At 42.7% G+C, this 11,602-nt stretch overlaps 1 long non-coding RNA gene across 2 annotated transcripts; it reads left to right on the top strand.

Annotated features, from left to right (window-relative positions):
* Positions 1-8,147: 8,147 nt before the first annotated feature.
* On the top strand, positions 8,148-9,799 carry LOC120675830. Of its 2 annotated transcripts, none has more exons than XR_005675507.1 (3): positions 8,148-8,376; positions 8,473-8,612; positions 9,164-9,799. It is a non-coding gene; the product is annotated as an uncharacterized LOC120675830 (long non-coding RNA). The 2 variants fall into 2 exon arrangements; XR_005675508.1 differs by having other exon boundaries at positions 8,148-8,304.
* The last annotated feature ends 1,803 nt before the right edge of the window (positions 9,800-11,602 follow it).

Genomic DNA, 11,602 nt, shown 5'->3' on the forward strand with positions numbered 1-11,602 from the left:
ACTTTTGATCAATCCAAATATACTTTATTGTTTGCACAGATACAATATACTATGAAAGAATAAATTTTTATTATAGGAATAATCTCCTATAAAATAAGGATTCATAAATTTCACAAACAAAATGCTAAAATAGAGAAATACATCTACATGATTTAGAAGAAGAATTAAATAAGTAATAAGATGAAATAAATAGAAAATGAAAATAATATAAAAGATTAGCAAATAAAAAAAGAAAAGGCAAGTAATGGAGGGAAAAAAGTATGGAAGAAAAAGAAACAAGCAACGAGGAAAAAAGAGCTAAAAAGGTGTGAAAGAAAATGAAAATGAAACAAGCAATGAAACAAGTAACGTGGGGAATAGCAACTCAAGCCAAAAAAAAATGAAAAAAAAGAAATAGGAGAATCATGCGTGCAGACCCCTCATCTCCAGTCAAAATCAATCCTCTCCCACCAACATCAGCAGTAGTGCTAGGCTCAGACCATAGGGGATCAGTAGTAGTGCTAGGCTCAGACTATACAGCTCAGACTAGTAGTGCCATGCATGAAAAAAAAAGTTGCGCTAGGAAGTAGCACGGGCGAACCAAACGAGGCCAATATGATCCAGCAGGTGGTGAAGTTTAGCGTGAGACAAACTGAGTTGACATCATTTTGGGCTGTGAGAAACATAGGTAGACCAAGAAAAAGATGCAACATTGGGCCCAATTCATACCGCCGGCCTACCGGGATTAGATGGATCTCGAATTTGTAGTATAAGTGATATATAGCTGCGGTGGTGGTGCAAGCCCATACGTTCCCTGTGAATAATCCCCCGGCCCTTAGAAATCTTGTAACAACAAGATTACACAAAGGTTGATACTGATTGATTTTGCCTTGCCATCATGATTGCTTTGTGTTTCGCCACTTACTTTTATTCACACGTATGTAACAATAATTTTGATACTGCAGCTACCCTATCTGATTTTTATTTTGTTAGAATTAATCATCAGTAATGCTAATGCTCCATTTGCATATTTTATTTGTAGAATTATTGAATTACAAAGAGGAGAGATATCACACCTATTTGAACTATTGTAGGCATGTAAGCTTTTTTCTTCATGTTTTGGACATAATCAAGTTAAATTTAAGACTTGACAATTTATTTTTATTCTTGCATAACAAAATTATGTCAAACTTATTTGGACTTTAAGACTTGACAATCAATTTGAACTATAGTTATTATATTAACTTGTAGTTATTAGATCTCCCTTGAAATTTTTATGCTGGTTTATTTTGGGGAAGGACATGGAGATACTGAGAAGTTAATACGCTGACTCACTGAGCATCACAAATACGATAGGGACGGCTTGAGCAAGTTACGAACGATTGTGAAATTTTGTAGGAATAAAGTACTGGTAGAGCGTCATTTATTTCATAGCTTTATAGCGCCCTTTGTCTAGTCTTTGTATTGAAAACAGTTCTATTAACGCTTTGCATTGCCGTCCAGGTCCTCGAGGGATTTCTAGGCATTAGGAAACTTGAATTTGCATGGTTTATGTAGATGAGAGCTTTTTCTGGTGACTTACCAAAGAATGGGAGGAATCGGAAATGGATGTGTGAGTTAGTCCTATTGTCGCTCATGCGCCTTCATGAAAACTACAAACCTGCTGATGTAAGAATGCTTTTGTTGGTATTGCAATTGCAATTCATATATGGACTAGGGCTTTGTTGGTGAAACTAGGAAAAAAAGAATAATGAAGCTAGTGTATCATTGGGCATGAGACTAATCTGCTTAGAATATGCACTGTTTCCAAAAGCTTAAACAGTATATTCCTATCCTAGGAAGAGAGATCAGAAATATTGGAGCACATCCTTGCCTGTCATCCACATTCTTTGATGAACTGCAGTGTGCTGTTTGAGCTGTATGTAAATGAGGAACACTGCTATATAGTTTTATACTTTTGTGTCGCTGGACGTCTGCGCTGTTCAATATTATAACTTAAGATGGTCGTTTGGTGCGTGTATGGGCATGCTAGTTTTACAGATTAACTTGTAGTTATTGTCTCTAGAAAGCTTTATTTATGCTGGTGTTGGGACTGCATGTGAAGATACGTACGATTGCAAAAATTAATTGGAAGTGCTGGGAGTCACAATTATTGCATGACTTCACTGCCTGTAACTCAGCCTTTATAATGCAACCATTTCTATTGACACTATACTTTGCCGTCCAGTTTCTCAAGGAATTTCTATGCATTAGGAAGCTTGAAGCCTTGAACATGTGGGAGTTATATATAGACGGTTGCTTTTACAAGAGACTTGCCTAAGAATGGGAGACATCGGGGATTCATGTGTGAGCTAGTCACGTTCTAGTTTTGGCCATAACAGAGCATCTTGTGGAGTTCGATTTGGCATGGGAGTGTACCCTCACCCTTGTGAGCATCACCGTTTTGATTCCACAAGGCTCCTCAATCCTGTCTCCAGGCTCTAGTTGCCCTTCGCTGCTTTGCAAGACATGGATCCTTCAGTTAGTTCTTGGACTGTGCTACACCAGAATCTGTGCAAATAAATTGAGAACTGAGTGGAGTACAGTCTCTTGCAACTAGAATATGTCTATCATCCTGAAATTTCAGAAATAGGTTGCTTTTGCCTAGAAATAACATGAAAAATTGGTTATTGATGGTCATAACTAAAATCTATCTGTACTTAGAACTAATGTTATATTGTTAACATTATCCTGTGATACAGTTTAGTGCCTCATATAAGAAAATCTACAACAAAGTAGTTATTATATCGCTCAGGGTGCCAAAAATGCTCGATGCACCACTCGAAAGCATAGCAGAAAAAGCAAGCAGACATACCAATTGAGGCAATAGTGCAATAGTACAAATTCGTGCCGTTAGAATATTTATTTATCAAGAATTATTAGAATTAGTGTATTTTACTAAAAATAATGTTTTGTCACCTTGTCCTTAGAAGCTGCATTTGGAACTTGGATTGGAAGTATTATGATTGATGGACAAGTGGGCAACTGACTGGACTACTGAGCAGCGTTGAGGACAATGTATTTATTTATTATTTTGAGAAAGGACAATTTATTCGTGTTCGCTGGTAAGACTATATCCTTTTAACTTTCTAGTAATGCTCTAGACAAAATTTTACGTATAGTATTTGCAGTGTGCTCAAGAGTTTGCAATACACCTTTGGTGAAAGCTGTGAACCAAAGATGGTGCCTAACTCGTTTATGCAGGTCATCTTTAGGGCAGCATTTTGGATTAGGAGTTGGGCAATGCTATCCAAAGAGGAAGAGAGAAATAGCTTGAAGAATGTCGAAGTTTGGAAATCAAAGTCATGGAAGTTCTTAGTAAGAAGGGATGGAACCTCATGAAGAGAATCAAGAGCTAGTGTTTTTCCCTGTCATTTGTCCATCTTTTGTTTCTGTCAGTTTCGAGTCTATTGTCTGTTTAGCAGTTTAAATGCTGCAGGGTCTATTTGTTCAATCGGTTGTAAACTCTCGTTTCACGTTTTCTGATGAGATCGGATTCAGTTCCTTTATACAACAACATATCCTTTTTTCCCAAGCAAGTTGGGGTAGGCTAGAGATGAAACCCGAAAGAAATAAGTCAAGATTCAGGCACATTGATAGCTAGTCTCCAAGCGCTCCTATCCAAAGCTATCTCTTTATAGATATTCCAATCCTTAAGGTCTCTCTTAACCGACTCATCCCACGTCAGTTTAGGTCTACATCTACCCCTCTTTACATTATCGACCCGCTCAAGAACTCCATTACGCACCGGCGCCTCAGGAGGCCTTCGTTGGACATGTCCAAACCATCTCAGCCGATGCTGGGTAAGTTTCTCCTCAATTGGTGCCACCCGACCCTATCCCGAATAACTTCGTTCCGGACTCTATCCCTCCTTGTGTGCCTGCAAAACCACCGCAACATCCGCATCTCTGCTACACTCAGTTGCTGGACATGTTGCCTTTTGTAGGCCAACATTCAGCACCGTATAACATCGCCGGACGAATTGCTGTCCTATAGAATTTGCCTTTTAACTTTTGTGGCACCCTCTTGTCACAAAGGATGCCAGAAGCTTGCCGCCATTTCAACCAGCCAGCTGAAATTCTATGCCTAACATCTTCATCAATGTCGCCATCCTTTTGTAGCACCGATCCTAAATACTGAAAAGTATCCTTCTGGACCACCACTTGCCCATCTAGACTAACGCCTCCCCCCTCATGCCTAGTCGCGCTGAAATCGCACATCATGTACTCGGTCTTGGTCCTACTAAGTCTGAACCCTTTCGACTCTAACATGCGTCTCCACAGCTCTAACTTCCTATTAACTCATGCCCTACTCTCGTCAACTAGCACCACATCATCAGCAAAGAGCATACACCAAGGGATCTTGCCTTGTATATTCCTTGTGACCTCATCCATCACTAAAGCAAATAAATAAGGGCTCAATGCTGACCCCTGGTGTAGGCCTATGTTAATAGGAAAGTTAGTGGTATTGCCATCACATGTCCGGACAAACGTCGTCGCATCCTTGTACATATCCTTAACGAGGGTAATGTACTTAGTTGAGACTTTGTGATTCTCCAAGGCCCACCACATGACATTTCTCGGTACTTTGTCATATGCCTTTTCAAGGTCAATGAAGACCATGTGCAAGTCCTTCTTCTGTTCTCTATATCTCTCCATCAATTGTCGTATTAAGAAAATCGCCTCCATGGTTGACCTTCCAGGCATGAACCCAAATTGGTTTTGGGTCACATTTGTCACTCTTCTTAGGCGATGCTCGATAACCCTCTCCCAAAGCTTCATCGTATGGCTCATCAGCTTAATCCCACGGTAGTTAGTACAACTTTGAACATCACCCTTGTTTTTGAAGATAGGTACTAATATACTTCTCCTCCATTCTTCCGGCATCTTGTTTGACCAAAAAATGAGATTAAAAATCTTAGTTAACCATACTAGTGCTCTTTCTTCTAGGCATCTCCACACCTCGATGGGGATACCATCAGGGCCCATCGCTTTACCTCCCTTCATACTCTTCAAAGCCTCCCCGATCTCTACCTCCTGAATTCTCCTCACAAAACGTCTGTTGGTATCGTCAAAAGAGTCATCTAACTCAATGGTAGGGCCCTCACTCTCCCCATTAAACAATTTGTCGAAGTACTTTCTCCATCTATCCATGATCTCCTCATCCTTCACTAGCAGTCGATCTGTCCCATCCTTAATACATTTGATTTGGTTGATGTCCCTTGTCTTCCGCTCGCAGATCCTAGCCATCCTATAAATGTCCTTCTCCCCTTCTTTCGTGCCTAGCCGCTGATACAGGTCATCATACGCCTTACCCTTTGCTACATTCACAGCTCACTTTGCAACCCTCTTCGCTAATTTATAGCCCTCGATGTTGGTTGCACTCTTGTCAATGTGGAGGCGCTTGAAACACTCCTTCAACTCCTTAATAGCCCTTTGCACCTCGTCATTCCACCACCAGGTGACTTTCCCCTCCTGTTTGCCTCCCCTACTCACGCCAAACACCTCTGAGGCCACCTTCCGAATACATGTTGTCATCTTTAGCCACATGTCATCTGTGTCTTCTCCTTCTTTCCAAGGCCCCTCACCTAGCATCCTTTCCTTAAACGCTTGTGCCGCTTCCCCTCTAAGCTTCTACCACTTTGTTCTCGCAATCTTGGCACGTTTGTCCCGGTGGACACGTACCCGAAGACGAAAGTCCGCCACCACAAGCTTGTGTTGAGGGACAACACACTCCCCAGGTATCACCTTACAATCTAAGCAATCACGTCTATCCTCCCTCCTAGTAAGGATAAAGTCGATCTGGCTCGAGTGTCGTCCACTACGAAACGTCACAAGATGGAATTCCCTCTTCTTAAACATGGTATTCACTATCAACAAGTCGTAGGCTAACGCAAAGTTCAACACATCCACCCCCTCTTGACTCCTACTACCATACCCAAAACCCACGTGCACTCGCTCGAACCTTACATTAGTCACACCCACATGGCCGTTGAGATCTCCTCCTATGAAGAGTTTCTCGCTGGTAGGCACGGTACTAACCATGCTATCTAGATCTTCCCAGAACTGCATCTTGGTGCTCTCACTAAGGCCTACCTGAGGGGCATAGGCACTGATCACATTCAAAACCGAATCTCCAACTACCAACCGGATTAGGATAATTCGGTCACCTTGCCTTCTAACCTCTACGACTCCATCCTTAAGGCTCCTATCAATCAAGATGCCTACACCATTCCTACCCGGAGTTGCTCCCGTGTACCAAAGCTTGAAGCCAGTACTCTCAGCCTCCTTCGCCTTCTGGCCCTTCCATTTAGTCTTCTGAACGCATAGAATATTTACACGCCTCCTAATTGCTGCATCAACTAGCTCTCGCAACTTACCCGTTAGGGACCCTACGTTCCAGCTACCTATACGAATCCTAGTTGGTTCGGCTAGCTTCCATACCCTTCGCACCCGTCGAGGGAAGTGCGAAGACCCTTGCTCATTTTTCACTACACCCGGGCGTAGATGTAGCGCGCCATTCAGGTGACGACCCGACCCTTACTCACTTATCATCGTACCCAGGTCATGATACGACGCGCCCTTGGGGGGATGGCGACCCGGCCCTTGCCCATTTATCACCACACCCGGGTTCCGATGTAGCGCGTCGCTAAGAGGGTTACGCCCCCAACGAGTTTCTTGTGGGTTTCAAATCCATTAGAGTGGCTATTTTTTATGCTGGTTTGCCAAAATCTAACGCAACCCTCCTCCTTTATCCGGGCTTGGGACCGGCTATGCTGAGACGACTCAGGAGAGGGAGAGTCTTCTAGTCAGCATAGGCGGAGTTATTCAGTTCCTTTATCTTAAAAAAAAGAGAGAACCAAAGACGGTAAGTGGAACATGCTGGGCCTTCTAATATAGACTACTTGTTAATTGCATCAACAATGGCAACATTTGCAGTGTTATTTCCCTTACGAAAATGAAATTGAAGGGCAGGTTTATTTTATGACCTGTAAATTTGTTGGAAAATGCACTCGAAAACACTTAGATGGCATACATTGACTGATACAAATACAATGGTCGTTCAAGTATAGGTGATGAATTGCCAACCATTCTCACTTGCTTAATTTTTCGGGTCAAAGTAGTTAGTGCATGCCACTTGATACGGTATCAGACTAAGAGGTCCCAATTTTGAATCACGTGTACTGAAACAAAAATAATAAGTGCCCGGGAGTTATATAGTACATAGAACTAATGGCTTTTGGCTGCACAACCTGTGACCCAAGTATTTATGTTTCCAACAATTCAATATTTTGTTGCTGCGAACTCCTCGGGACTTCCAGAGGTCAATTTGAACCTGTGACCCAAGTATTTATCTTTCCAACAATTCAATATCCTTTGGGTTTCAGCCTAGTTGCCTTACCACCATCTGATTGATAATTTGAGCCAATTAAGATGACCTGTGTGGTCAGAGAAGCAGCGAGCAAATCGAATCATCATGAAGAAAATTCAAAATAGTAATTTGCAAATAACAATTTGCACATTTTGGGACTAACGATCAACAAACCAAATTCCTTATCATTTGAGAGTTGGAGAACATCCTAGAACAATAATATTTTGGTTTGGCATTCAGGAAAGGTAGGATGAAGATGCATGTGCGAGCTAGCATGTTTATGTTTCGGCCATAACCACACTTCTTGCGGACTTGGGTTTGGCAGGGGACATCTGTAGCAACAGACTTGTGAGCTTGATTGTCTGTGAAGATGGCGCAAACTAAAATTCATCATCAGCTGGGTCGGCGTGCACCATAACAACACCGCAAACCCCCATCATGACCAGTCACTGCCAGAGTTCCTCCTGGCTCAAGCTGTAATATCCCAAGTATTCAGATTTTTTTTAACATCGAGTCGAGAAATATTAGAGAGTTGACCAAAAATTGACTCTTTGAATCATTGATGTATGAACGATCGGAGACCATGGTTGCGTAGAGCTTGTCGAAACGAAACCGTTTGACTACTACCTTGTTTGGTTTGGATGTCGTATGAATTTTAAGGGACCGTTGAAGCTGGACCGTCGGATATGGCTTAGAGTATTGTTTTTCTCGTCAAATTAAAAAGAGGGGACGATCGATCCTCTACTGCCGCCGCCCTTCACCTGCCGAGGTGATTTTCCTTGCGCCGTCTCTACTGCCGCCACCTCCTGATCGCCTCTTCTTCTCCCATCGTCGCCTTGCCCCTCCTTCGCCGCTGTCCAGCAGATCATCTCCCCAGGGGTGCTGCGGACGTCCTGCCCCAACCTTCCACAAGCGGTGCCCTATCTTTCTTTCTGTCCAATCTTTTTTCCCTCTTGGCTTAATTCCCCTGCGTGATCTGCAGCTGTGGTGCTGTCCTCTCTCTTGTTTCCCTTAGTCCTTGGTTTGATCTCTCCTGCATTGCTTTGGTTTTGACTGCTGCTCGTGGTGCAATACTGCTACCAGGGAGAAACCAAGGGCAGCGTGAGGGAGAAGGGGGAATCAGGGAAAGAGAGCCAAGGTAGGGAAGAAGAGAGAAGGGAGGTGATTAAGGCCTCGCGTGATTCACCAAATCCCCTCACAAATTTGTGATCCTTGCTGCTAAGGTAATACCCAGTTCGTCCTAAGTGCTCACTGGTGGGTTGGGATGACTCGATTCATGGACAAAGTTTGCCGTAGGCACTTTGAGTTTGGACAGCAGCTTCCTTTTCAAATCTGGCATTAATTCGTCCAAAATTTCAATATTTGGGTCCTACAAAAGTTGTAGGATTTTTCAGTATCTTTCCATTGCCTCTGGTTTTGTTTCAATCCGATTAACGGTTTAGGAGATATCTTCAAAACAGTGTTGCTGTTCCATTTAGAAAATCTGTGCGCAGAAATTATTTATATATTTTCGAATTATTTAGAGGCCGAATTTCTCCTGGGCGCTGTAACGAAAGTTGTAGGAAATTTTCTTTAGATATTCAAGATGTATTTATTTACTGCATTTGGTTAAACGAATCAAAAGTTATGGGCCAAACAGCGAGTAACTCAGAGAATTGGTCAAATTTTCAGAAATTGTGAGAGTTAACGGTTTAGTCTTTTAGCTCCGATTTTCTTCGAGTATATATGATTTTGGTCTATATGAACTAGTTTCTGAGAGTGGTTTATTCCACAGGTTTGATAAATTCTAGTGGTGAGCGTGTGGTGCCGGGTTCTCAACAAAGTTAAGGCAAGTGTAATGACGAACCTCTTGATGTGTGATTATGTTTGTGGCTTACTTGCCGCCCTTGGGCAATGTTTATTCAATGCCTTTATTTTATATGTCAATTTCTTTAAGCTTCATGTCATAATTTTCTGGTTCTATCAAATGTTCAAGATTCGTGTGTTGCCTTTCATATCATTCAAGTGCCGGGAGTTTGTATAGCCACCGATTGTGCTATTTGAATGTTATGTTCAGGTTCTTGTGAATAAGTGCTGGCCCCCACTTATTCGGCTTTACCGGTAAATGCTAAGAAAGTTTTAGGTGACGTCCGTTTCAGACGGAAACTACTGTTTCATTGTTGTTCCATTGTTTTTGGAGTTCTGTCGTTCATGTACTCGCAGTCGCTCTTTCGGTTCTAATTGTGCTTGCTGAGTATTCTTACTCACTCTTATGTTTATTTGGCTTTTAGGTACTCGCTGAACAAGTTTGCATGGGATGGGAGTAACCACTTCATGATGAGCACGCACACCTTTTACGATTCATTAAACAAATCTCTAGGCTGAATAATTCTTTTGATATTGAGAATTGTTGTGTGGTCGTTTAGATGTCTCTTAAGTTTATTCCGTCGTGTAGTCGATGTGGAGTTCTTTATAATATTTATTTATGCCATCTTGCTATTATATGACTTGTGTGCCCGCGAATGTTACAATTTACAGGGGAGACTCTACCGAAATTTACTAGAATTTTTATACTTAATTTAATGTCTTTAGTAGTAATCTCCAAATATATTAATACTTGGGGCGTTACACAAGCTGCCCTGACTCGGGCGATTCGCACATGTCGTGTACTCGTGCACAGGCGTAGAGGAAGGAGCGTTTGGGCGCAAGGGAGGGGATCTTATCATCCGCACGGCACAGCCTTTGCTTAAAGGAAGAAGATGCTTGGCCCTTCTTGTAGACGGCTCGTTCGTACAACACGACACGACACGACACAACCTGCGGCGATAACGGCACCGGTGTGAACCGGGAATCGCAAAAACGAGGCGGAAGCACAGAGAGATAGGGTGATCTCCACCCGCACTGGTCCCTGCTCTATGCTCTGCTCTGCTCTGCTCCGCCCGCCATGTTCCGTGTCCGGGACTGGCCCCAGCCAGCCACTCACCACCTCTAGCTCTCTACGCTGACTATGCACGAGCATACTTTATGTCTAGTAGTAGTAGTAGTAAAAGACTGATGAGGGAGTAGCAGAGATGTATTCAGTTTACACTCGCGACGTGATTTCCCTGTCCTTAGCTAGCTAGCTCATCCTATATATTGCAATATTGCCGCATTTTGCTTTGCAGCTCTGCTTTGCAAGCCACAGATGACACACCGAAAATGGATTTTGCGGAAGTAATTAATCAGCTAGATCGACGTACTTTTGGGAGATCATTCACCTAAGATTGGGATGCACAAGGAATGCAGATGTGAGACGCAGATCATGAGAAGGCATTGTGTGGAAATTGATCTCTTATTCTCTTAAGCCCACTTCATACCTTGTAGGAGATATCTTTCATTTTCCACAACGTATCTAGCAGCTTAAATCTGTCATCGAATTTTCTTTTCATAAAAAAAACGCAAGAATTTTCTATGAAAGACGTGTTTTGAAGCTCTTTAGTAATAACTGGCCACAAAATGGACTGGTGAAAAATGATCGTTGTCCAAAACAGGTTTTTCTTTCTGTTCATTCTAATCTCCTGGTCCTGTGGCGAAATTCAGTAAAAATGAGTCGGGAAAATTATTTTACAGAAGTGCATTTTCAAGAACCCAGTTACATAAGTGTAGGAGGCACCAGGTGTTTAGGTGTTAGCTTGCTTGGCAGCTTTATTCGAGCTAGCCAGAATTCATCTTATCACCCACTGACAGGACCTTGGGTTCTCTAAAACTCGACCCGCGAGGGGCAACCCATTCCCCAAGCATTAATGTAAGCAAAAAACCTCTCACGGAAGTCGAGAAAACTCTCGAACTCTTGCCCCACCCTTACACAGGAGTGTCGTAACCCATACCGTAACCTGTGTCAGAGCAAGCCGGGGTCAGCCGGGACCTATTTCCATGTGCTTTGGCGTGTAGTCAGACGAGAAGATTTTTTTTAACCTTAGTCTAAAATTCGCTCCCACCGGGAGTCGAACCCAGGACCTTCGAAAGGCTACTGAGGCCACCTAACACATCTCGGGGTGGGCCAGGATCTGTTCGGCTCGTTGACACACACACACATGCATACCTTGGGTTCTCTCCATCAAGTTGGAAGGCATCGCTAATGACCTTGGCTGGTCGGGCAGTGCTTGTACGCTTCGTGCTCATAATTATACCCATTTATTTGTGGCGATCAGATTTCCCAAGTGGTTTATAAGAGCATTTGACAAAATCAGAAGAA

This window comes from Panicum virgatum, chromosome 5N (assembly GCF_016808335.1).
Source record: "Panicum virgatum strain AP13 chromosome 5N, P.virgatum_v5, whole genome shotgun sequence".
NCBI lineage: Eukaryota > Viridiplantae > Streptophyta > Magnoliopsida > Poales > Poaceae > Panicum > Panicum virgatum.